This window comes from Nylanderia fulva, unplaced genomic scaffold (genome assembly GCF_048542155.1).
Source record: "Nylanderia fulva isolate GAGA-0341 unplaced genomic scaffold, ASM4854215v1 Scaffold17, whole genome shotgun sequence".
Lineage (NCBI taxonomy): Eukaryota > Metazoa > Arthropoda > Insecta > Hymenoptera > Formicidae > Nylanderia > Nylanderia fulva.
Genome location: NW_028189945.1, coordinates 3434417 through 3462120, shown reverse-complemented (window position 1 = coordinate 3462120; position 27704 = coordinate 3434417). Strand labels below are relative to the sequence as shown.

The 27704-nt window shown below is 36.2% G+C and overlaps 1 protein-coding gene and 1 long non-coding RNA gene across 2 annotated transcripts in view; both read left to right on the top strand.

Moving 5' to 3' along the window:
* LOC114938133 (uncharacterized) overlaps positions 1-27704 on the top strand; it is a 175474-nt gene that overhangs the window by 117279 nt on the left and 30491 nt on the right.
* On the top strand, positions 11825-13022 carry LOC146723761 (uncharacterized). The gene is made up of 2 exons (XR_014924418.1): positions 11825-11969; positions 12426-13022. It is a non-coding gene; the product is annotated as an uncharacterized LOC146723761 (long non-coding RNA).

Genomic DNA, 27704 nt, shown 5'->3' with positions numbered 1-27704 from the left:
AGTGACGTAAGTAATACGTGTGTTTTTCTTAAGATGTAAGAACGGCCTATTTAGACTTTCACTGTTTATGGTAACCCGCATTACGTCGCTGATGATGGACGAGCGCGTTGCACTTTTAGATGCAACGCCCGGTGACAGGAGACCGGTGCAGCGCAGTGCCTTGCTTAGGTTTAACGAACCGACCGAAGGCCGTGCATCGATTTTCGCGCGATCGGAATCTTGCAACCGCTTTCTTGTGTCTCTCATAATTTACTCATGTACGCATGACCAGTAATACAGAGGTACTTCTAATTAAGTACCGGCGAAATTAGTGAACGATGATGAGAGACCGATGGAGAACTCGGGACGAGCAAACAACGATTCGTGTGTGAACATCAAGTATTTTTTTTCTCCATTGAATCGCTTTCCAAAAATTTATAGACGACGAATAATAAGGAGTGTGGAGTATATAATTTACCGAGATATAGCATTGAATCATATACATTAATAAAGATAGCGGAATATAAATTATATTCGTAATGTATTTTTTTTTAATGTAAAGTTTCTCAAGTTGATATCTTGCACTTTTAAAGTGAAGACAAGTAGTTTTATTTATTAAATTTTTATAGCGATATCTTCTGCATATTAAATACGTCATACAAAAATATTGGAAATAAATGTTTCTATTAACGTTAAAGTTATGAATTTGAAATTTAATATTTACGCTTATTCACAATTGAACAGGAGGAAGAAAATTCTAAAAAATATTAATATTTGTAATAATATTAACAACAAAAATATTGTTCTATATTTAATATTTGAATCGAGGTTGGTTTTTACATTTATTACGATTATTATTTATTGAGGAATAAATTTTGAACGCGTTTCTAATATATAGCTTCTTACTATTTATTAATATACATAATATTTATTTGATTTCTGAAACTGGAATTGTTAAGGTGAAAAAATGGAGACTCGAGCAGAGACACGATATCAAGAATATCGCGCATCTGCATCGGATGTGGAAGCTGCGCGCTCTCGCGATTCACGCGATCGTGAGTCGTGCATCGACAAATCGAGCCCGACTTTCGCACGACCCGCATACACGTGGCGCGAGTCTTCAGCAAAGAGGGTTCTCTTCGTGACTTACCGGTACCCCCATGGCGCGCCACGCCGTGGACACGGGCGGACAGAGGATTTCTCTCTGAAAAGTCGGCGATAAATGCGAATACGCGGATACTCGGCCGACGAGAAAGGCAACACGCAAACGCAATATACCCTCGTCTAAAATACGACGAGAGAGAGAGAGAGAGACGATCCGCCGTGGATGCGCGACCACCGGTGCACTTGCATGTATAATCGCGGAATATACATACGAAGACGAAGACGCAAGACAAGAAAGTAAATTGTCCAATTGTCGTGATCAAAATGAAGTTTTATATAACCCTCTTGGGGAAAGAGATGTCACATATTTATCTGAATTTAAGTTAAATCCACATACACATATTCCCGGCAAGCTTACGAGATAATAACTTCTATTAGTTTACGTAATTAACACAGAGATATTTATCGCGTATAGTGTAACTTACTCGTATCTTTACTTTTATTATAATTATTTATTAATTTAATCAAATTTTTATATTTCTTTAAATATAAAGTAATTTCTTTATGCGACTCTTGAGACTAAAGAGAAAACTAATTGGCTGTACTTAGGGTAAAGATAATTAACTGGAAAATTAATAATAAAAGTAATGTAAAAATTAAAATAAGCTTGATAAGTATCGCTAGTAACGAAACAATTGAATACCAATCAATCGATGGATCTAGCTGCGGCTGTTGGTTACTCATCGGTTACGATGGGTATCTTCGAATACTTGAACACTCATCGCTTCTCACAAACGTTATTCACATTCGCAGATAATAACAGTCATTTAATTTCGCATCGGTTACTATCGCGGTGATTCGACAGCATCGTCTATTGTTGCATCGCTGAGGATCCATCAATCACGACGAGATTCGATCGATCCCGCGATATTCTGGACCTATACTCGTAGGATCAATCGTCTGTTAGCAGGCATTTTTTTTACACGAGCCTCTGCATCGCTTTAATCTCAAACGTTAAAACACAATTAAATTTTTTTCTCGCTTTAAAACAAGCAAAGAAACGTCTAATTCAGGATGTCTAGCGGTCATGGAAATTTGGAAAACCGGGCATTGTCGGGGAAATTTATAAATCTGGAATTGTCAATGAAAAGTCAGGAAATTTTACTATTTATCTGGATTTTTTTCACATTTGTCTCAATAATTTGAAGTTTTTTATTAAATAAATATAAACTTTTCCTTGACTCCCAGCACGCTAATTTTCTGCGTGTTGTTAAAAATTCACTCATCTACACCGTGTTTGTTAATTTATATTTTCATCATCGTGTTATTTTATTTCAATGCGTTTAATAGAGATAAAAGTAAAAAATTTGATATATAATAAAATAAAAAAGGTGGTTATTTAAATAGTTTATAGTGAAATGTTTGTTTCAATTATCGCACATAATGCAGATTTGTATAATTGATTTAAATTTTTGTTTTAACTTCACTAACATTTAATCGATTTATCATATAGATATGTATATGCAAATTATATATTTGGAAAAAATAATACTAAAAAGTCAAGGAAAAAATGAATTTCTGGTCTTGGAAAATCTTGTTCATGCCGCTGGACACCCTGTAATTCTGTTGAAAAAAATATCGAGGAAATTTTCTACACGTAGAAACGTCGTGGATTCTAGCTACTATCAAGAATACTTTTAAGGCACGAACATCCCGTCGTGCCGGGAATGCGACGAATAAATGTAAATTCAGCCCCGTAATAATTGCCACCACGGTAATCACTTTAATAGCCGCTTCTGCCATTGCAGGATGGCATTCTAGTCGCGGCGCGATGAGCACCGGTTGCATTAATGGATGCATTTTACGAGAGCGCGAGAGAATGCGCCGCCGTCAAAAAAAGCCAGGGTGCAGATTCATCGCTCGATACAATCGAATCGTTTACAATCGCGTTCAGATATAGCTAATAAATTATTCAGAAATACTCATTATCGTCAGAGAGTGAAAAGAATATCTCGCAATACGTACTACAATAAAACATAATTATACATCGCGCGATTTTTTATTCAACTATAAAAATGATAGAAACGAGAAAATATATCCGCGAGATGAACATAATTATTGTACGCGTCATTTCTATTCTAACTTACGAAGAAAATAATTATTTAACCGGGGAGAAGATATATTAGTGTTATTAGAGAGATCATAAAGATATGAAAATATACTCCACCGTCGCGTCAGCAAAAGGTGGATGAAAAAATCTATACGGGTAGCTGCGCGATGTTGTTGTCGTTCGGGTTACTCGGTGCCTTCGGGGATGTCGAGGATTATTCGTCACACACTCTGAATCCTCAAGTTATTCTTTTGTCAGCGAAGAAAGACTGCGTGTCCTTGCGCGAGCTGCACTTGAAGCTGGCTCCAATTAAAATTAAATGCATACGAGCGCATTTCTCGTTAACTACTCGTGGCGTTCTTATTGCCCGCAAGTTTCACTCTAACACTCTTCGGTCATTTCCAGCAATAATTTACTCAAATGCCTTACGAGGGAACACGCGCATTCGTTACACCTTCCGCTGTAGACACGCGTGAAGATTGAAAAGTCGCTCGAAAAAGATCGAGAGCACTTCTGTTTTGCAATTTCGCGCTTTCGATATATGTACGTGTAAACTTCGCCACTGAAAAGAGTAGCTTGATTAATCGATCACGCAGTTGTTGCATCTCGAAATATCTTGCGACTTAATAGCGATTAAGAGCAACATGTTTCTTTCTGTCTTTGTCGTGATATTTATAAATCTCGTTTAAATTAAGTTTGAATATATTTATTGTAGGTGTCAATTATTATATATTATATGTGCCGACTTATTTATAAAATTTTAATAAGACGCATTTAATTCTCCAAACAATTTTTACAAATTTATTATTGCATTTCTTTAACTCGAATAAGCTGACGACGATCAAAGCAGTCGCATAGCTATGGACCTTGAAAAAGGAACTTCCCGTAACAATTTCAACGCGATGCATTAAAATTGACGTTTGGCGACGACACGATGACGAGGAGAAGTCATTCGTCCGAGCCGTCGGACTTGCAGTGAATTCTTAAATTATCCAATCAGGATGAAGAAGAAGAAGAAGCCGGAGGAAGAAGAAGAGCGTCCTTGCGAATTCTGTCTCTTCCCCTGTCCAACTATAGAGGCCGATCGCGAGACTCCAATTAAAATAAACGCGTTCGCCGCTTTTCTTGTCGCGGTCAGGTCGACGTTACCTCGTCACCTGACTCTTCTTCGAACGGCAAAAGATGTTTCCGAGCCGTGTCGTCGGTTCCCCTCGGGGGGTCGTTCTCTTCTTGGTTCGTTATTCCGCGCCAGTCATCCTCTCTTCTGCGTTCGTCGTCGTCGTCTTCGTCGTCTTCGTCGTTCCTCGCGAGTCATTCTCTTCGGCGCTGTTCTCCTTGGATCATTCTTCTCCTCGTTCTCCTTGAGTCGGACTCTTCTTCTTCTTCATCATAGAACATTCTCTCTTTTTCTCTTTCTCTTCATTCTCTGAAGAATTCTTCTGTTTTCCGTCTTCTAATATTGTTCATATATTATGTGAATTGGACAGATGCTAATATATATATACACAAGTATAAGGGATCTCATCAGGTTAATAATCGAATCAATATTTATATTTCCATACATGGAATATGATGAAGAATAAAAAATATTGAAAGTGCAATTAAGTTTTCTCCTTCGAAATGAATATCTTCTTATGCCGAGGCAAATCCGGAGCGTCCAAAGGAAGATTAGTCCGTTCCTAGTCGCGCTTTTTTTCGCTCGCACGAAAGATAGAAAATAAATAAAAAAAAAAAAAACGTTCGCCGCCGCATTTCTTAGATCAGTCACGGAGGATCAGCCGAGCCGCGCGGCCGTTTCTGTCCGCGAATGGACGCAATTTCCGAGAGGCAGCCACCGTCGAGCAAAAAGCTTGAGAGATCTGGCCGCGTGTCGTGCGTCCGAGGCGGTCGCGCAGCAGCGTCAGAAGTCAATGCCAGAAGTGTCGTTAACCTTCTTTGCGGCAACATATGGCAACGTATATCCTGACGAGGGGGCATAGAGAAGGAGACGCCGCGACATTTGAAGACGCGCAATGCTTAACTGCTCGAAGAATGCTCGACCTTATCCTCTTGCAAGACCAGGGTGTCTAGCGGTCAGGGGAATCTGGAAAACCGGGTATTGTCAGGGAGAAGTCAGGAAATTTTACCATTTATCTGGATTTTTTCACATTATTCTACATTTGTCTCGATAATTTGAAATTTTTTATTAAATAAATATAAAAATATATATAACTATAATATAATATATAAATATAAAAATATATAAACTTTTCCTTGACTCCCATAGCACGATAATTTTCTGTGTTGTTAAAAATTGACTCGTCTACAACGTGTTTGTTAATTTATATTTTTATTATTGTGTTATTTTATTTCAATGTGTTTAATAGAGATAAAATTAAAAAATTTTGGTATAATAAAAGAAAAAAGGTGATTATTTAAATAGTTTATAGTGACATGTTTGTTTCAATTATCATACATAATGCAGATTGTATAATTGATTGAATTGATTTCACGATTTAACATTTAATTGATTTATCATATAGATATACGCAAACTATATATTTGGAAAAAATAATATCTACTAAAAAGTCGGAGAAAAACTAAATTTCTGGTCTTGGAAAATCTGAAAAAATCAGAGAATTTTTTTATTGAGTTTGTTGGACACCCTGAAGACGTACATCTGCGATTATTATTGTTATACATGATCGAATAGGGCGGTCTTTGCCTTGAGAAATGTCGCGTGTGCAAAGGGAGGAGAATCCAGGACAATGTCAAAGAACACTCTAATTGAAAACGAATCGAAAATCGAGCGCATCCTTTCTTCGAAACGAAGACCTCAGGCTTCCAATGACGAAATTATGCCCTACCTTCGCGGAACCGATTCGGCTTCGGGATTTCACGCGCGTGTGAGCGCCGTTATAGGATTCCTTACACGGGAAGAAGCTGGAAACACGCGCGGAATACTGACGAAGGGCCTGCGGATTCTGGATCCCTCTGCTCGAACATAAATATCGTATCATTATCTCGGCCGGTTGCAGCGTCCTATGACGACGACGATGATCGGCGCCGGGAGAATAACGAATGGTTGGCACGTCGCGTCTGATGACCGTCGAATTGCACAGGTGTCATTTAAATATACATGAAGCTGAGAGATGGGGCCCTTTCGACGACGAGATACGAGCGCCTCGAATACGCCGCGCCGATTACAAATCTGCCAATTTTCCGCGTCGCTGCCTTTCTTCGCGGCGTAAAGTAGCGATTTCGCAGCTCGAAAAGGAATTCCTCGTCGTCGTAACTGTTGATTCCTCCAGAATAATGTGAGAGCAGGTGTCTTTAAATGCAGCCGTGCTTCCGAAGGTAACGCGAAAATTATCCGGAATGGAAATAGAAATTACAGGCGAAACAAAGAGAATTTATTGCAAAATTCACGGTAAGAAATTCTTGTTTATCTAATTATTTTTTATCGTCCGGCATCGCGAATTATTTATATTCTTTAATACTAAAAAGAAAGAACAGAAATAAAAAAGCTTGACAATTTGCTTCATCATTATTACTTCATAATGAAGTTCGCTTGTCTTTCAGGCAAATTTTAAATTCGGAGAAAAATATACCCTTCGAAGGCAAGTCTTGTATTCGTTTCTTATGAGACGTCACCTGCAACGTGTCACGGACTATACGCGGATGCATGCATCGTAAACGTTTAGTTTTTTACGGAAGCCGGCTCGTATCGTGGATATTAACAGCTGCCGGATTCCCGACGCGTGATATGCGATCCATGATATGCGATTTAGCCGAGAATTAATTTACGCACTTCTGAAACCCCTCACGCGAAACTTGTTTACGATGCAGCGCGTAACGCAGTTTTTCTTTCGTACGTCGAAGATAGTAAAGTTGCGAAGAGATAAATAATAATCGGATGTAAAATAAATCAATACTTTTGGAGCGCAGTATTTTAATTTACTTAATACTATTCCAATTAATATCGTCGTCATCGTCGTTGCATTTAAACTTGTGATTTATATATCCGCAGAAATTTTAATATTTCATCCTCAGCTAGTTGATTTTTTCTGAGTGCGATAATTCGAGTCTGAAGAATATTGACAGCACGTATTTTGCGGGAAACTAATTTTAATCGAGAGAAAACATATTTCCCGCGTCAATCATATTACACGTGACGCTACGTCTAACTATGCACTCGAGTGCATCGTCTTGCGGCGCAACCTTGAACGGTCAACGAAGGCCAAGGTATACATAGCGTCGGGGCGCTAAAAAATGCCGGAGCGGTAGGCTCGGTTCACCAGCCGCGATAATTAGTAGCTCGTTGATTTTTCCAGAGAGACATAACTCATCATCCGTCAACGTAGGCTACCCGCTGAGAGACTCGGGAGAGAAAGAGAGGAGGAGTATGAACACACGAGAGATGGTGAACCGCGCGTGCAGGGAAGTTCACGTCATTTTCTGCGCGATTTCCCAAACAAATTATACAGTGCGTGCTAGACTTCGCCGTTCAACTTAGAACCTGCAATTTATCCCGGAGATCTATGCGCGTCTTCTTTCGAGGATGAGAGATAGGACGGTCGTTATTATCTCCCGTCGTAATAAAGCATTTTCTTGGGATAAGAGAGTTTTGCGAGCGAACACTTGTACAATTTTTCTTTTATCGAAATTATTTTCTAACATTTTGTCGAAACGAACGGTAAACATGGAAAGAAAAAAAAATTGGAACACTTTCACGTGAAAGGTGTGATTGGCGTGAGACGAGATTGGAAAAGTTTCACGTGAAGAGAAAATTATAAGCTTGTTGGTCACGGAAGTGTACGACGGTTCAAAGTCGTCAGGAAAAATCTAGAGAAAGATCACGTGGAATGGACTGAATACAAAGTCGATTGGAAAAATCTCGATCAAGTTTTTTTTCTCACTTCTCACGTAAAAAAAGAGCATTCATTATCGCGAGGTATATGATTAAGAGATAATTAGAGCTGAAACTAATATGCGCGGATGTACTTTTTATTGTTATTTTTATTATAATTATTATTGTGACTTCTGTGAAGATTAAACAACACAATCAAGTTAGTAAAATATCAAGGAAGATAGTAAAAAAAAAAAAAAAAAAACACAAGTATTTTATATCATCGCATCAATCAAGGAAGTTGATAAAAAAAAATGTAATTAAGCTCTTGAATTTCTCATCAGACATTATCATTCATAAAAAAGTGACGTTGATTATTTATCTTCCATATTTCCTATATACGATCTTGATACATAATTTGCATAATCGCGCGTACGTGGGTAGAGATATGTAAATGACGTAACAATTTTCGTCGACAGTCTAATCGTTGTGTTATTAAGAAAGAAACAAAGAGACAAGTGGCAAGAACTCTATCTCGGCTTACAATTAGAGGAACAAGATGTCACGCGGAAATCTCTATATTAGAATCGCGAGAGGCCTACGAAATCGACTCGTGGAGAGGATTATTGCGCAAGGTATGTAGCTCGAAGCGTATTTTGCAGCGGCGTGTGATTGTTATGACCTATAGAGATACACACGCACGCGTGCACGCACGATTAAGAGTCGGTATTACGGTAATGTCGAGTTATCAGAAACTTATATTATATCGGCAAATGATTCTTATTATTTGCCGCACTTTCTCGATCGAGGGTATCTCGCAGCGAGATGCAGCTGCGCGCGCGAGAGAGAGAGAGAGAGAGCTCGAGTGCATTAATGTGGATACGTCATGCGGTGCAAGGAGTCATCAAGTCGTACCGGGTGTCTAGATGAGTGCACTCTCTCCGCGGGTAGCAATGTTGACAGACGAGTGAGTTACGGAAAAATCAGGTTTAATTGTTTGGACGCGACGTCGATGATTGAATCTTTTTAAATATATCTTGTCAGGAAAGTGCAGCGTCAGATGCATCGCTTCAAACTCTGTCCTTGAACAAATAATCGTATAACAATAATATTTAGTTTAGAATTAGTAATAAGAGAAAAGAAAAATATTAATTGTATTTAATTATATCTGTAAAAGAGATTAAATAGAGAAATATATAATATTAAATACATTATTAAAAATTCAAGGTTTAAATTAAAATTAAATGTATTTTTTATTTTTATTTTATTAAATGTGTTTTATGTATTTAATTTTCCTTTTTTAAAGTGACGATACCATTTTGTTTCATACACATCGGACAATTTTATTTCCGACTTTTCGAGGTAAATCGCACGAGACACGCATATCGTCGCGCTAAAGGATGGTGCATCTGTGCATACACTTCAGTCGGAGACGCGAATGCCTCTCGTACAGCGGATACATCTACCTACCTATACCAATCTACTCTACACGCGCGTCTCTCGTCTCGTAACTCGGCCGTTCACTTTTATTATTTGCCGTTTTACGGCAGGAAGTCATTACCGCATGCAGATTCACGGTGCGCCGAAGGCCGAAGGGCAATCGAGAGAGAAACGAAGGAGAAAGGGTTTGGTAAAAACGAACCGCATACGGCTCCCTCGTACAACGACGCAGGTATATATACGTGCTTTTGATACTTGCTTCTTGTACCCAACGCAAATCCAGTCCCCTCGTTAAACGTAAATGTGGGCGTTGCATAATAGCATAAATATGCAATTCTAGGAGACTGCGATCTATCTTCTCTGTAATTATAAAAATGCACTTTGTCTTTTTTTTTGAACGTTTATATGTATGTGACATTTGCAATTTGATATCTGTTTCGCTTGATATACTTCAATTTTGTTGATATACATATATGTAATATTTATTACAAAAATATCTGCGTTATATACATGTATGTATAAGAAATTAATGTCTTGATTTGCTAGAAACATTTTTCATCCAGTAAGCTTTTAGGATTGTTATCGAAAATATTTTTTAACGTTTATATGATATTTGCAATTTGATTTCGGTTTTGCTTCATATACTTCAATTTTGTTGATATATACATATATGTCATATTTATTATAAAAATATCTGTATTATACACATGTATAAGAAATTAATTTCTTGGTTTGCTACAAACATTTATCATCCAGTGAGCTTTTAGGATTGTTATCGAAAATATTTTTTAACGTTTATATGATATTTGCAATTTGATTTCTGTTGTGCTTCATATACTTCAATTTTGTTGATATATACATATATGTCATATTTATTATACAGAAAATATCTGTATTATACACATGTATATGTATAAGAAATTAATTTCTTGGTTTGCTACAAACATTTATCATCCAGTGAGCTTTTAGGCATTGTTATCGAAAATATTATGCGGCGCAAAGTGCAGAAACTCGTTTTAAATAAAAAGCAACTATCGATGGAAATAAAGTATCGGGCGTCGACGGTTACTCTTTCGCTTCGCGTAAGTGCATTTGAGAATCACGCCCATTTATCATCTCGGTCGGCCAAAGGGTGGTTACTGCGAAGAAAGAGAGAGAAATAGGAAGATTGACATACAATGCGTTCGCGGGGATGATTCAGAACGGGTAATCCTTGACGAATTTTTTTTTTATATTTTCTACGTCTGATTACAGTTCCAACCGACCAGTATATTATGCATCACGGTGCAAGGACCTGCGCGGTTATCCAAGGCTGCTCATGCCGGCGTGAATAATGAATGGCGATGACATAGATATCGATACTTGGAAAAAATGTTACCTTTTTGAATTTGTCACGGTTAACGAGATGAGAGAGATAATTCTGGCATAAAATATCTAAATTATATCAATCCCAGAAAAGAAAAAATTAATTAAGATCGAGGAGAGAGAAAAATAGAATAAAACAATTTTTGATTTTGAACAAAATTTTGTTTTATATAACTTGTGCATCAAGTATTTTATAGAATTTATATTATTTCTTAAAATGCAGCTGGGAAATTATTTAACAATTACAAAATTTTTTATTTTTTATTTTATTGTATTTCTTTCGTGTGGAATTCGAGGTAGTCGCGAAACCCTTTCAGGACTCCATGAAACAGTCTGTTTAAAAGGAGAAAAAAGCTGACAATGGTCAGCCCGGATACCAGGACGATATGAATGGTCCAGAGACCATCATTTGATTACCATGAATCCTTGTATCTTTCACTCTTTCGCAAGAGATCTCTCCACTTCCTCCTTAAAAAGGAGACGGAGGATTCTCAGGATCGTGTTTGCAAATTCTTTCCGCAATTTCTTCCTTGTCTGGCGGAGATGTATCGCGAACGGTCTCCCTTTTCGTTTCGACGAGAATGCGTAAATCCCTCGAGCAGGATTTCGCGTTTGTCACTCGAAAAAGAATTCGGACGATTTTTCATTAAAAATTTTAAATCAGTTACATGTTGTTACTTCACTTTACTTGTACACATATATATATACAGAATATTTTATCTTAATAAAAAATGCTATAGCCTAAAATTATTTTATATTATATTTAAATATATAATATTTTTTATATAATATTTAAACATTTTTTGCTATTATTGTTTTGTCGTTTAAATATTCTGCTTTAATTTAGATAGTTCGAAATTTAATGATTTCGCGGATTCTGAAAATATTTTGTTTATTGTATTGGCAAGGTTAATGCGGCAAAAAATAGAAAAAATATCTGTGTGTGTTATAAATACATATCTCTAAGGAATTTGGTTTAACGTTTTTTATACTTCCTATTTATTTTTGCTTGAATAGTGTGGAAAATATTTAGAAGCAAACAACAGTTACTAGCAATCAGAACTAAGGAGAGATAATAACAGTAACATCAGCTATTTATTATAAGAAGAATTAAAAGTAAGAGGCGAGTTCTAGAAGAAAAAAGTAAGAAAAAATTAAATATAATATTTATATATAATTCAACATCTTTCTTTACTTATTTAATTGACAAAAATTAATTAATCAAATATATAATTAATTAAAATTAAATTAATAAAAGAAAATCGAGTTTTAATGAATTTTAACTGTAAAGAAAAAAAGCTTTAAATAACAAGGATTATATAAAAGCCTCAGTTGTTTTTAAATGTAATTAAATAATAGTACAAAACATTTTTTAAATATTTTTTTTATCTCTGAATTTTTAAATGTCACTCACATAGATTTCTGTATATTATAACTTTTATATTACTAGATCGCTAAGACAGCGATACTAAAGTGATGTAAGAACAACCATAAAAGTATATTTGAAATAAAAATGATAATCACCTAACTGTATAAAAAAATTCTATAAAAAATTTTAAATCAGAATTATTTGTTTTAGAAAAATTGTCTTTATTTCAGTTGTACAGATAAACTACTGTAGCAAATAATCAATAAACAAATTCAGAGAGAAAAGAAAGCGAAACATACTGTTACAAGCAGCAACTATGCAAAATAAATCTTCACAAAAGAATATATACATATGCACGCTTTGTAATGTGGGGTTTAGGAATTACCTTGAAGTTTTATTACATAAAGAAAAATATCATACAAGTAAGCAGCCTCAAAATAATGCCAAGAAGTACAACTAAGTACTACTCTAAATAAGCAATGCATCTCTCGAATGAAATTGAATCAATGATGATGACTGACAACGGCTCTTTTAATTTTTTTCGCACCTCTTTTTTTACTTTTTTTTGTTTGTAAAGTTCGATATTAATTTTTTTTAATATGATGACAATTATATGATAATTTTGGTCGATATTGTACATCGGACGCATTGATTTTTGTATAACATTGGATGGGCTTTCAAAATATAACATATACTTTTCTTCACTTTTTCGATAGTATATGCCATTCAGTATTATATAGAGATCAGCAATGGGACGATTAATATGAATTATTATATAAATTATTATATAAATTCATGCATATACATTAAACGAAAATTTCATTAAATTTTTATTTTCTTTTTCTCTTCTTTTTCCTCTTTCTCCTATTTCTTTATGCTTCTTTCTCTCTCGATTATATACATGAATTTCGGCAATCTCACAAACGAATAGAAGGTTGGGAATGTAGAATTTAATCATAACAAAAATAAGAAAAATTTTCATTAATATTGAAATAGATGGAGATTATTAATTTTTTTATTTCCCCAAAAGCGAAACAATACTTATTATAATACTGCAACTCGTGCAATGATAAACTCATGAATAAAATTGTATTTTAATTGCACTAAATTAACGTCAAATAACTTAGTAATTTTCTTGAATAATTATTACATCAATCATCAATATCCTATTTTTTTACTTGATAAGCTATTTTAGAAATAAAAAAAATTAAACATTTATTTGGATAATTTGATATTGTAAAAATAAAATTTTCTAAACTTAATAAATTGATTAATTTTATAAATTTAATTTTGTAAATTAAAGTTTTATTGTAAAAGTTATTGGATATTATTATACTATACATATATTTATTTTCAATATAATTATTATTATTACACAATTATGTTAACAAGTAAAGGAAGGAGTGGCAATTTATTTCGGAGAAGAGGAGCATAACTTTTGTCATTATTCGTAACTCAGGACGAGGATAAAGAGCCTACGAGCGAAGGGTCGTTGCATCCTAGAGACAGTCCTACGATCAAAGCAGTATTGTCTCAGTCTTTTTTTTTTGCCTCTAGCAGAAGAGATTCTTTTCTCATGACTTATATAACAAAATGGCCATTCGTGGTTTTCCTCTAACGTCTGTCGCATATATATGTATGTGTATTTGTATGTATATTATATGCGTGTACACATACGGATACACGTCAACGTGTCGGCACGTACATAAGAAAGAAAGGATTCTACATAATAGGACTCTTCCTACGTTAAGCTAGGTTAAATCGGTCAGGTCTTTAACCGAGGAAATAGAGACAGATCATACGGTTGCAATAGAAATGATTGAAATTATTTTAATGTCACGAAAGAAAGAGCGAGAGAAACGAAAGTGAATAAAATCAATCACGTGTCATCTATCTGTTCTGTATGGTTAACAATAAGTATACTTTTGCGCCGCAAATATTTGGAGGAAACCAGCAGTATTGTAACAATAGGCTCTTTAATAAGATTTTGATAAATTATAGCAATTTTTAGATAGATATTCTTAAAAAGAAAAAAATTTAGATTTTTATTATACATACATATTTTTATTATAAAAAAAATTACTATTTTAGTTAAGGTATTAATTATAAATATACACATATATCTCCAATTATAAATTTAAAAATTACTAGCTCTTGATAATTGAAATTATGAAGAAGATTAGATGGTAAGAGAATAATTTGAGGAAGTCGGCCTTATGGTAATTTACTCGAATTTGTCAGTTTCCTTGTTATATGTCTATATAGTCATTGAAGAATCGCCCGTCAGAAGAACACCCGATCCTCCTCGCAATTTATCTTGCAAAAAATAATTTCAAAGGGAGGTGTTTCGAGGTGATTCGGTACATCTCGAGGAGAGATTTTATTCTTGAATGGCTTGGACTCGTTTCATTGTCTGGAACACAGCGTGCCCGCGATAAAACGGTACAATCGATTATCCGTGCGAGGATAATCGCGCGCGTAAACAAGGTCTCTCTCTCCCTTGTACAAGACGAAACTCGAGGCGTGTCTCTTTGATGAAAGGATTCTCGTTGCGCACAAACGAACGAGAGTTCTCCTGTTCCGCTTCGATAAAATCGACGAACAATTTGTGACACTGTACCGTCCTTGTGTACGCGCGAATGTTTTTTTTCCATCCAAATACAGACTTCGATGATTGAATGATTATACTTAGGACAGATGTAATTTTCGAAAAATCTATACAAGAGTTCCAGTCATTCAAGAATAGATTCTTGCATATAAAATAAAATTTTAAATTAAAATAAAATGATACCTTCTTATAATTCAGATATATATTTATATATATATATATATATATATATATATATATATATAATATATATCTGAATTATAAGAAGGTATCATTTTATTTTAATTTAAAATTTTATTTTATATGCAATATTTTATATATATATATATATATATATATATATATATATATATATATATATATATAATCTGATTTAAAATTCCTTTATCGGCCACATGTGTAAAGCGGGTATCGTTACAAATGTTGAGGAAGATATCCAATCAATTGGAGTGTATACTAGTACACGTACGAAGATGAATTGAGGCGGTATATCTGTGTTAACCACAGATACCGATTATGTTAAAATTCCGTTCAGTCTTAGAAGCCGCCTTAGAAGCGGCAGGTTAAGAGGCAAACGGAGTCGGGACGACTTGTGTAATCTCCGACGTGCTTTGCCGTCATCTCACGAAGCGAGTGCAGTCACTGCACGTTCGTCTATGATTCCTCCAGCGCTATAATCGTAGCGGGAGAGGCAGTCTCTGTATTATATGAGTACACTGTACGTACCGGAGAGGCTAGAGAGAGCGAGAGAAACGCAGGAGCGGATCTACACAAAGTTCAATCAAATCTCGAGGTTCAACGACATGTCCAGCAAATTGGAAAGAAATATCAAATGATCGAGGAGGACGAATAAAAAAGAAATTTAAAATCGAAATCAAAACGAGGATGCGAAAACAAGGATTATTTTAATCTGAAGATATATTTAATTGAGAAAAGAATCTGTTAAATTAATAAAATAATTTAAGGTATTATTCTTTGCCTTCTAGGAAGATTGGATATTTTCTTCCTAATTGTTTGTAGGGTTCAAAAGTGACTAGATGCTGCGAAAAATGATGATCCGCTCCTGAAGAGAAGAATGGCGTGTGTACTCTGCGTACTCAGTACCAGTATTTCTTCCCTCAGTATTCTCTTTCTTCCTTTCTTTCTCATGATTCTCTTCTCTTTCGTTCCCTTCCAGATTGTATACCGTCCTGCGATTCCAACAGGCGGAACTGCTGGTATATCAAGCGAGCGAGCTGACTCTTTCCTCGTCCAGCCTCTTCCTCTACACGGGGCTGCAATACATTCTGAAACCGTTGATTTCCCGCTGTCGAAAGTTTATTACTGTTTTCCAGCAACACCGGAAACCGGTGTAGCTGCGACGTACAGGAAGGATGCACGCTACGTTCGTTTCTCGTTCTCCACGTTTCTCCACGTTTTTGCGCCGAGTTTAACGATGCATTTTATCAAATAAATTTTCACAGAAAATAGAGAATGCTTTAAATTGAAATTTCTATACATATTTAACAATTTTTTAAATTGCATTAAAATTGTCTCAGTAAAACAGAAAAAAGAGAATATATCTTTAATAACATTTTTAATAGCAGAAATGCGGATATCAGTGGATTCTTTTACTTATCTCTCTTTTCCGATTTTTTTTTTTATATAAATGATTTTATATGCTAATCATAGATCACCGCAATATTCAGAATTTAATTGAATTCCACGTGTATTGCATTTATCGCAGAGTACGCGTTACGCGAGCAACGCGACGAAAAAAGGAAACAAAGTATCATATCGTGTCATCGTTTTAAGTTATGCGCCGCGCGTGGAGAAGACGGGGCCGCGTTATTTATTTATGCAACCGTAAACGCGCAATGCGTTTCTGCATTAAGCAGTGGCATCGCGGACTGTCTCGAATCGCCGGACTCTGAATCATTCATTCGTCCCGTACAAATGCACCGCTGCAACACTCTCTCTCTCTCGTGGTTTCTTTGTCGCGCCCTTCCGTATATATCGCACGTTAATATCGCGCGATCGCTGCACAATACTGCATCGCCGAAGCGTAGGCAGAACACGGATCGGGAGAGATTTCTTCTCTCCTTAGCGGACACATCTATACGTATCTCTCGTTAAAATATTGCGCGAGCTATTCGATTTATTTTCCCTGACATTTTCATACATTCCCCCGTATTTTCATTTATTCGGCCTCGTCGAAAAAATCCTGAAATTTATCTAACAAATATCTTATTAAATATTTTATATTTTTCGAATTTGCCGAAATTTGGCCTCGCCGAAAAAATGCTGAAATTTATCTAACAAATGTTTTATTAATATTTTATTCGACCTCGCCGAAAAAAAATCCTGAAATTTATCTAACAAATATTTTATTAATATTTTATTCGGTCTCGCCGAAAAAATCCTGAAATTTATCTAACAAATATTTTATTAATATTTTATATTCTTCGAAATTGCCGAAATTCGGTCTCGCCGAAAAAATTCTGAAATTTATCTAATAAATGTTCTATTAATATTTTACATTTTCCGAATTTGCCGTAATTGATGCTCTCGTTGTATACGAGAAAATAGAGGGTTCTCGACCGCGACACATATATACCTATCTCTTGCTACAGATAGCTATACAATGCAAGGTCGCGGTTCTCACCGAAGTGATCCAAACTTATTCCCTTCTCGAGTGGATTTTCTATAGGCGCGATCTCTCTGCGCCGGAGGTACGAACGTGTTTTCTGCCTCGTGTCTGGAATACCAACAATGCACTCGCGGCCGGGTGCTGTATCGATATACGCCGATCGATTTAATATATCGGCAGTTGCGCAACGGGCGCCGCCGTGCATTCACCCCGAAGAGGAGAGAGTTTGCACTTGCCGTGTATACAGGAGGAAGACGTCGGTCGTGAACGATACGGGGGATATATTCGCGTTCGATTCCAGATGCGAGATATCGCACCGCGCGGCGCAATTGTTTATTCAGGACTCGCTCCTCGTATTATTGCTAATGCAACAGCCGAGGCTTCCGTTCGGACTGATAATGATAAATAATAGGGTGTCTAGCGATCAGGGAAATCTGGAAAACCGGGCATTGTCAGGGAATTTTAGAAATCGGGAATTGTCAGGGAAAAGTTAGGAAATTTTACCATTTTGGATTTTTTCACATTCTACATTTGTCTCAATAATTTGAAATTTTTTATTAAATAAATACAAACTTTTCCTTGACTCCCAGCACGCTAATTTTCTGTGTTGTTAAAAATTGATTAATCTACAGCGTGTTCGTTAATTTATTATATATTTTCATCGTCGTGTTACTTTATTTCAATGTGTTTGATAGAGACAAAACTAAAAAATTTGATATAATATAGATAAAACAGGTGATTATTTAAATAGTTTATAGTGAAATGTTTGTTTCGATTATCGTACATATAGTGCAGATTGTAAAATTGATTTAAATTTTTGTTTTAACTTTCGAACCTTTTCATTGTTGATAAAAAGATCTCAAGGATTTCATGATTTAACATTTAATTGATTTATCACATAGATATATGCAAATTATATATTTGGAAAAAATAATACTAAAAAGTCAGGGAAAAAATTAATTTCTGGTCTTGGAAAATCTGAAAAAGTCAGGGAATTTTTTTCATCGAGTCTGCTGGACCCTGACTAATATTCGCGAGCATCTCGTATCCCGAGATGGTAATATCGGAGTAAAAATTCTGAAGATCCAGACTGATAGTACGAAGCCTTTAATTTGTTACGGATTTTTTTATTTATACAGACAGGTTCTATCTTCTATTTTTTTTCTTTTACTTGAAATCAGATCATGTGTGGGCCAAATAAGAGAAATTGCGATGAATATCGGAAGACGTAATACGCGCGTTATACGCGAGTAGTTACATGGGGAAATATATGTAATCTTCAGAGCCGAACGTGTAATTCGAATCTGTATGTACATTCGTATATGCGCGTGTAATTATCTCGACGGGTAATGACGATAATCGCAGGCATTTAACTTGGCGCGTCTCTGTCACGGTGACTAATATTCATCTTCACCCCTGGCGCGAATTTTTGCAGTCTGGCGCGAGACAACGATTATTTATCTCCGTTATTTATTGCCTTCAAAATAATCCTTCGCCTCTTGGCTTCGGCTCATTTATAAGTGTGTCGAACGTTTTATTCGGGAACTTTGCGGTTGCGTATGATCTCTCTCTTTCTGGACGAGCGTTCTCACGTGCGTATCTTTAGGTGTCACGTGCGTGAGTCAAGTGTCAGAAGACATGATCGAGAACGACGTTCACGGAAATGTAATTCGTACGTGTCGCTGCAATTCGTGGATGGAAAATCCAAATAATTATATATACTTGTGTAGATGTAAAACAAAGCTCACTTGATATGAACATCAATTGATACTTGATATCTAATAATATTATTTTATATAAATAATATCATTTGATAATAATAATAAATAATATTACTTGGTAATAATATCGGTTACAGTGGAATTGGAAATATTTAATTGGAGATTTCTGATAATAATATTTACACGAGAAATATATATGCAAGTTATAATTAAAAATATTAAATTAAAAATGTTACGACGAGTGAGAGCGCTTTTAAGATTTTCTCTCAGGAAGGAAGAAACTTCAAATTTATCATTATAATTTAATTTAAGTGATTCTTTCAAAGAAGTATTACGTGTCTCGTTTTAATATATTAAATGTTTTCTACCTTATACGGAGAACCGAAAAGTACAGAAACTGGTTTCTCGGTTATTTACCGGTATCGTGTATCAGTTGAAACACACGCATGCCATACATGCATAATTATTAACAACGCATTATCATATATATCCATAATACGGTCAACGAACTTTCAGAAAGCGTCTCTTATTTTCCCACAGTTCGATTTTAAAATCATTGAATAATACCGAGCGTCGTCCCTTGTGAAAGTGCTGTTAGCTTTATGTCTCTAAAAATGGAGAAACTTTTCTCTCCTCTCTTTCTTCTTCTAATGTCGGTATTTTCCTTCGACTGCCGTCGTACGAAGACCGTACTTCGAACGTCTTCTAACACTACTCGAGGAAGATGTGTAGGATATGTACCGGTGGCCGACGAGAGAGGAGAATGTAAAACGTGGGCGGTAGAGTTTACATAGGAGTTTGAACGGTTTGGAGTTTCTCGTTGGCGATGGCTCTCGCCGGCCGAGGGTAGTAATTCAAATCGACAGTAACATCCATTTGGTTAAAGAGACCCCTTTTCACCGAGATACGGATCAGTGATTTATAACTGGCTGCCGGAATGCGTGCGGACATCTCCGAGATCATCGATATCCATTATTGCACTCGAATCCGGCAGATCGATATTCGCGGCCGAATCTGATTTCGTCGATTAAACTTTGGTTTAATCGATTTTAAGTGGATTTAAGAGCGTTAGCTCTGACATGATATACGTAATACATCATGTATTTAATTTTACGTCTTATTCACGTAGATGTTAATCGCACGTGTTCTGAGCTGTCACAATATTTAAACGACAATTAAATTGAAGATGAAAGAAACGCTAAACTATAGTCACTCTAAAAGCATTATACTTAATTATATCGGAATCTAAAGAATTAAAGTTCGGGAAGTTGTTACGTAACACTTGGATCATCCTGAAAAGATATGTTTATCGGGATGATCCGAAGAGAAAAGAATGAAGAGGGAAGAAGAGCACCTTTGGAATTATATCATCGCGCAGGTAACTTAAAAAAAGTTACATACCTAGACGATTGGCGGTTCTTTTATTTGCGTGTCTGGGCCAGTCGGATCAGTTTAGAATGCCCTTGGTGTATAATCGAGGCCAATCTTGACCCTTCTCTGCTCGGCATTCATTATATTTTTCACACGTCAAATTCCACTCGGGGCTATTTCGACCGAATCCAAACTGGCTACGAACAGACAATAATTAAGTATTATATAAAAAATATAACCTTGACATTGCATTTGCCAATTTCTTCGAATATTATAGGAATTTATATTTATTTGTAAAAAAATAAATTAGAAAAATATTATTTTTTTATATAATATAAAAATCGAATTTTGCTTTACATAAATTATTTTTCTATTCGCCTCTCTAATTTTTTTCTATATAATGCTACTATAACAAATTTAAAATTGTTATTGTATCACATATGCTTTTGCTGTAAATATACATTAATTTCGAGTTTCTTCGGAATTAAATGCAATTTGCATTGAATTTGTCTCATTCGAAGACAAGCGCACGATGTTTTACGGAAAGTCATCGTCTGTATAGATATCTTTGCTGATACCTTTTAACCTTCGCGATTTTTTGCGTGACCCCGAGGGGTCCGGCCGAGGCACAGGCCCCGCATTGTAACAATGCATCATCTTGTCGCGCTGGGAGGTTCGGTGCTTCAAGGCTGCCTGAACCTGCGACTCCGCGGAATACAATGGACGCGGTTCAGGCGTAGCGCGGCCGTCGCGTCGGTTCAATGCTTACATTATGACCATCCCCGTGGCTTGGCACATGTAACGATACTTATCCTCTCGCAGGGCTTTGTCTCACGCGAGGAGAGCTGAAGAGCCGGGGTACAAATTTGCGTTTATTAAGACTCGCACGAAATAGTCTGACACGGTGATCCTTGAGCCTTTGAATTCATCAATGGGTCCTTTCAGACCTCTCAAGGCTTTTTCTCTAAGCTCGCGAGTTTCTCGATAACTCTTGCGTAAACGCGTCTTTTGTGCTACTTTGCCTAATAATCTTCGTCTTTATTAAATTTATTATCTGTATTAATTAACTTCTTTAAAAACGTGTCGATTTAATAGTTGAAATAAAATAAAATGAAATAAAAGAGATTGAGGTCAAGAAATCGAGATTAAATCATATAATAAAAAGGTATGGAAATATTTATATTTAATATATAATTTAATTTTTTTTCAAATTTTTTAAATTATCTTTTTAATATTTAAAAAAATAGTACACAGTATCACTGCCAATAAATTACATATTTTTTTTTTTTTTAATGATTTCCATCGTTGATTCGTAGCTTACACATTGCAAACGCATAATTTACCGCATTATTATGAAATGAGGTAATTTTTCGCAGATTCGTCGATAAATCTGCGGGGTATAGTTACACAAGTTCGCAATTTAGCCGACATATTTTAGTGCGGGAACGCTGCTCTTCGTCTCCTGAGTCGTGACTTCGTAAGATCCAGACCGTACATACATTCGTGTATCGCTCTCTCGAAGTGCATCCTCCACGCGCGCCTTTATGTAACCGCGTGCATCGGGACACATGGGCTCATTAGCCGCGGCATTGCCTGCCGGAAGACGAGCGCCGTGTAAATTATCGACGTGTGCACGATCTGTTCGCGATCGGTCGACCAAAGGGATAGGTCGCGGTATCGCTCCACAGGGGTCAACCGAGGTAGCGATGCCGTCCCTTTGCCAACGGTTTGACGATTTAATAAGAGAATAGCGACGAAATCAATGCATCATTATTCGACATACTTTTAATCAATATTTTCCCATTATTCTATATCCTATAGAATTTGCTTTATATTATTTATATTTTGCATCAGCATTTATTTTATTAATATATATATATATATATATTAATTAATCAATGGTCCACACAATTAAATCGTTATTTTACAAAAGATAAGTATTATCAATTTTATTAAAAAAAATATATCTCACAGATACTTGTATAATATTGACAATTCGTGTAAAACAAAATTTAATTGTACAGCGGATATTTTTATAGTAATTTTTTAAATAGGGAGGAGCTTATTTTTTTAAATAACGAATTTGCAGGGTAATCTCTGTTGAATCTCTGTCCGATCGATTTACATCGAGATGATCGATCGATCGAATTCCGAAAGATTTGCTCGCTGCGATTTCTGGGCGCTCGTTCGACTAACAAGCGGGAACGTCAAAAAACGATTGGAAGTTCATTAACGCGCGACATCGCACGCAATGTCCGACCTTTTAATCGGGGTTCAACGTCCAAGCGGGAACTTGATGGAGTTGCATCGGAGAATGACGGCATAGATCGCCTTCGGCGCTGATTATCGGCCGCAGTCCTTCGCTTCAAGACGACGTCCTGCGAGAGGATCGCGATGAATTTCCTCCGATAAGCGCTCGAGGAGTCGGGTTACAATTTGCATGGCCGAATTACGCATACAAAAGAAGCTCTGTTAGGGCTTAGGTAGTCGGTAATACCCTGCGAAGGATCCCCGCGAAAATATCGCGTCGTCCCGATCTCTATTTCGAGAGTTGTCTCGGATATAAGCCGTCATTATTTATCTTTTCTGCGATCGATCTAATCTATCGTCCCGAATTAATTCGTTACGCGCAGCAGCTTTTCATAAGTCGCTTTATGTTGCTATTGAAATGTTCGAGATTTCATTTCAGATAAATTAAATTTGATTTTATTTAATTCGATATTAATTATATAGGGTATCCCAAAACTGGCGGAAAAGGTTTTTTTAATGGCAGATTCCTGGTATCGAAAATGTCGAGACATCAATAATTTTCGAATTATGAGCAGTTAAAGGCTTTGTTGGAAACTAAGCTTCGTGGAAATAAAATTAATTTTAGATAGAGTTTGCTTTAATAGAATTTTAATATAAGGCTTAGTTATAAAGATACATAATAAAAATTGGGAACATGCTAAAAATGATGACCTCCCTCAACATTTTCACTAAGGAAAAGTCGTCTCCAAATGATACCAGGAATCTGTCATTAGAAATTTTTTTTTGGGACATCCTGTATATATACATATATATATATATATATAAACAAAAATAATTTTCATAGCTTTTATATTTATATCTGGAAGTTTTATTATGTTATGCGAGCTACGAGTTTATTAATCAATTCAGATGCCGATCTGACATCTGATCTGCGTCATCAATATGTTAGCACGTCAATCGGCAAAAAGAGTATCGCGTTTCTAGAATATTTATGAAGAATCTTGACTATCGGTGCATTCTTTGACATGTATAACATCTCTCGAAAGGCGGCTTAGGCATTTTTCCTCTGCGATTCTTGCCCTAACCGGTATACGGGATGCTGGGAGCGCGACATAAATGGTGCTTATAACGGCAATGAACTTGAAGCCGGCAGAATATTTTTCCCATCTAATCTAAAACCGATCTTCTCCGCGGCGTATCATGCTTGATCAAAGCAAACGTACATACATATTTGAACACCGAAATTCATTCGCTATCGTATGGTCTGTATCTGATTCTCGATCCTATTTAATTGCATTAACATATTTATCGAATTTACAACAATGAGATATGATCTTCGAAAATTTCTACATATATTGGACATGTGATTTTGTTGCATGAAAAAAATTGCGATACACACAGGTGCTTTATATGATTTGATTTGGTAATACCCGATAAACGCTCTAAGAGCATGATATAGCGTTGACACAAAGGGTCAAGCGCGAGACATCCGTAAATGAGACACGGCGGAATAAGATATAGCCTTCGTTACTTTCGAATCTGCTGCTCGAGTGATGTATGTTCGGCAAGGATCGCCCGGTGTACGGTGTCGCCGTTCTTTTTCGCCATTACTCTTCGTACGTACATACGTGTACGCCGGGGAATCGTTCGATGACTGATGGCGATTGTCCGGTACGGGACGACGCGACCGTGATCTTGGTGGATAGCCTTGAACGCGCGCGTTTCAGCATAACCGATCCCCCTATGTGTATGTGCCGGGTACAAAATAATTCTTCCTTTCCCTCAAGATCGATGCCGCACTATATCTCGATATCGTCGGCCGCGTGCTCGTCGTGTAATTGTTAAGGATCGTTCGTGTATGCAAATCAGGGATGTGTAAGTAAAACGCTACTATATTTATCGGAGCAACTTTTTTTTCGGTGAAAAAATCAGCGTATACTGATGATTTAGTGCTATCTGCTTAATAATAATCGATTATGTTTTTGGAATTTATTGAAATTAATTTTATTATGTAATTAAAAATAATTATATAATTATTTAATGAAAAAATTAATATAATGAAAAATTATTATATAATTATGTAATTAAAAAATTAATATAATGAAAAATTATATAATTAAAAATAATTATATAATTATATAGTTAAATGGGAAATTAAATAAGTGCAATGTTTTCGAGTTTATCTTTTTTTTGGTAGACTTCCAATAGCTGGTTCCGTGGTGTGTAAAGATGATTTAGAGCTCGCTTTATTTCAAAAGCGTACTATTTATACGATTTCGAGACGCGTTGCAACATTGCAACGTTAATTTGCGTATAAATGTTACTTCATGTCATTTGCAATTCAAGAAAATTATCTTTCTATCTATTCAGGCGCAAAAACTAATTACAGTCAAGTCTTCCTCTCTGTTTCTTAATTCACTCATCTGACACACGATGTTGACTTATCAATTATTTTACATATTAACTATATTGACTATAAGCACTACATGCTAACTTATATATCAATAATTATTTTTTATATACCTCCTCTAGATTTTATTGAGTATACTTGTATTTATATCTTTTAATTTACAATTTTTAAAATTTTACTATATTATTTTATCACATCAAAATAATATGTTATGTCGCTATCTCAAGTTAATTATCTAAATTATAAGTAAAATCTAAATTGTACGTTGGGGGCATATCTTATCGCAAAATCGTTTATTATGAACGTCTTCACGTAAGCGCAGCGGAAAAGAACGGTTGTCCCTTCCCTACGAGGAAGGCCGACGCTGAGAATCGTGATGTCCCGCTGATGCACGACTATGATAATAGCATGCGCCTTTCTCCGGGTCCGCGTGATATCCGGACGGAAGATATCTTAGCGGGGCGTCGACGTTTAAGGGTCGTTTTACATTCGCGGGAAACCAAGTCAACGATCTTGATCGGGAGAAACGGTGGGATCCGATGGATTCCGCGGAGATATTCCCTTCGGAATAAATTGCGAGCGGCGAAGATGAATTTTCGCCTCGGCGGATGCGGAAATAACGCGTCAATTACCGGGAGGGAGAGAGAAAGAGAGAGAAAGATTAGATAGAGAGGTATACAACACGAACTTAAATCACGACCGTGTACATTAATTCCGGATAGTCGCAATTTATATGATTTATATTCAATCATCCTCGCCCTCGGGCGCTCGTACGTTACCGCGCGAATTTTTCGCGCGAGGCCGCGCCGGCACGGATTATTCGCGGCTACTTACACGCGCGAGCGATTCGTTAAGCTCTCTGAGGCAATATCGAGCTGTGAAGCAACACACGTAAGGCGCGCAAAGCTGTGCAGCGGTCTATATTTTACAGCCATCTCGCTTTGCAGCTGTAACAAGCGTCGTATTCTATTGAACCGGACGGAGAAGCGTGTGAAAATCGGAAACTGAGAAGACACGAACTCAAAAGTGGACAATTTATTTATTCGCGAAAGTTCTTCATCTCGCAGCTGGTCTTCACGCGACGATTAAGATGTAAAAGAATTTAAAGGGCGATAATATATACTTCCATGAAAATTGATTCGATTTTTTATATAGCAAGGATATAAAGATATATTTGCATATGCGTAAATCGTTTGATTTAATATTCTCATTTTCCGGTTGAACTTGAATATCAGATATAAGTGTGACGTAGGTAAATCATATAAGATAAAAACATACTTTAAATATTCAACGTTTTTTACGTGCATTTGCAGCACGATCATTATCTCCGCACGTATAAAGTCATGCTAATTTCTCTTTCCCATTACATCGTACGATCACGAAGCTTCGATCCAGGAAGCGTTTCGGGATGCGGCTGGCTACTTTTTTAGTGTATCGATCCGACCGTCCGCGTTCCATTGTTGCTCCGAGATCTGCATACGATTTAATGGAACATGGAGAAGCTCCATTGTGCGTCCCTGGAAGTCTTATGTAACGACACAATGCACGATAGCATCACGTAATCATACGCGCGAATCTGATACCGGAAGATTCCTCAAGCAGTATACCTGCATTATCGGTGTAATTCTTATTTCATCATCGCGATCGTTTCTGCGGGAATATCGGGCAAAAAATGCACCCTCGTCGATCGATTTTATAGAACTCGCGTAAAAAATTGTCGGTATTTTTTGCAAAATTACATCATAAGATCCGCATTCGCATATATTTCATGCGAATAATTTAAATGGCGAAACAAATTCGTTTTAGAAGCTTGTTACATTGTTTGATCTCGCAAACTTTTAATGCACTTTCGTAATCGCGACTCCGAAAGTGCATTTGCGCCTGGATCCGCGTACGATTTAATGGAACATCAGCGGCGACCATTATGCAACCGACCGGCCGCTCTTTCAGATACGATCTTCGATGTACGCGTAATCGCTTTGCGGGTGTGTGAGTGGCTACCTGAATCAATAGCGTGTATATGCGCGCCGTGAATGATTCACCAAACGGTACGAAACACCGGAGATGTGACCATGACCCTCGATCGGGTATCTGGCTTTTTTCTCCTTCAAATTTTGCCAATTGCTTCACGTATCATCGCACCATCAAATGAAGCAATTAATCACATGACTTGACGATCATAGATAGGATTTTTCAATGTCACGTGTGTATACAAAGCAATTTTCAGTACAGTTACAAAATGATTAAAAATTATTTTTAAATTCAAAGAGAAGTAACGAATAGTACCGATGTACTTATTTAAGAAATAAAATAAATACAAATGTTTACATTATCCGAAAACGCACAGTTTGACAAATTTTTATTTAGTCTTCAATATGTATGTATATTTCTCTACTCCAATTGTTAAATAAGAAATAGAACGCTTTTATTAATTTCATTATTTAAGACGCGTGATATGCGATTATTAGAATAATTATTTTCGAATAAACAAAGCTTGTAAGTCTTCTTTTTTCTCTTTAT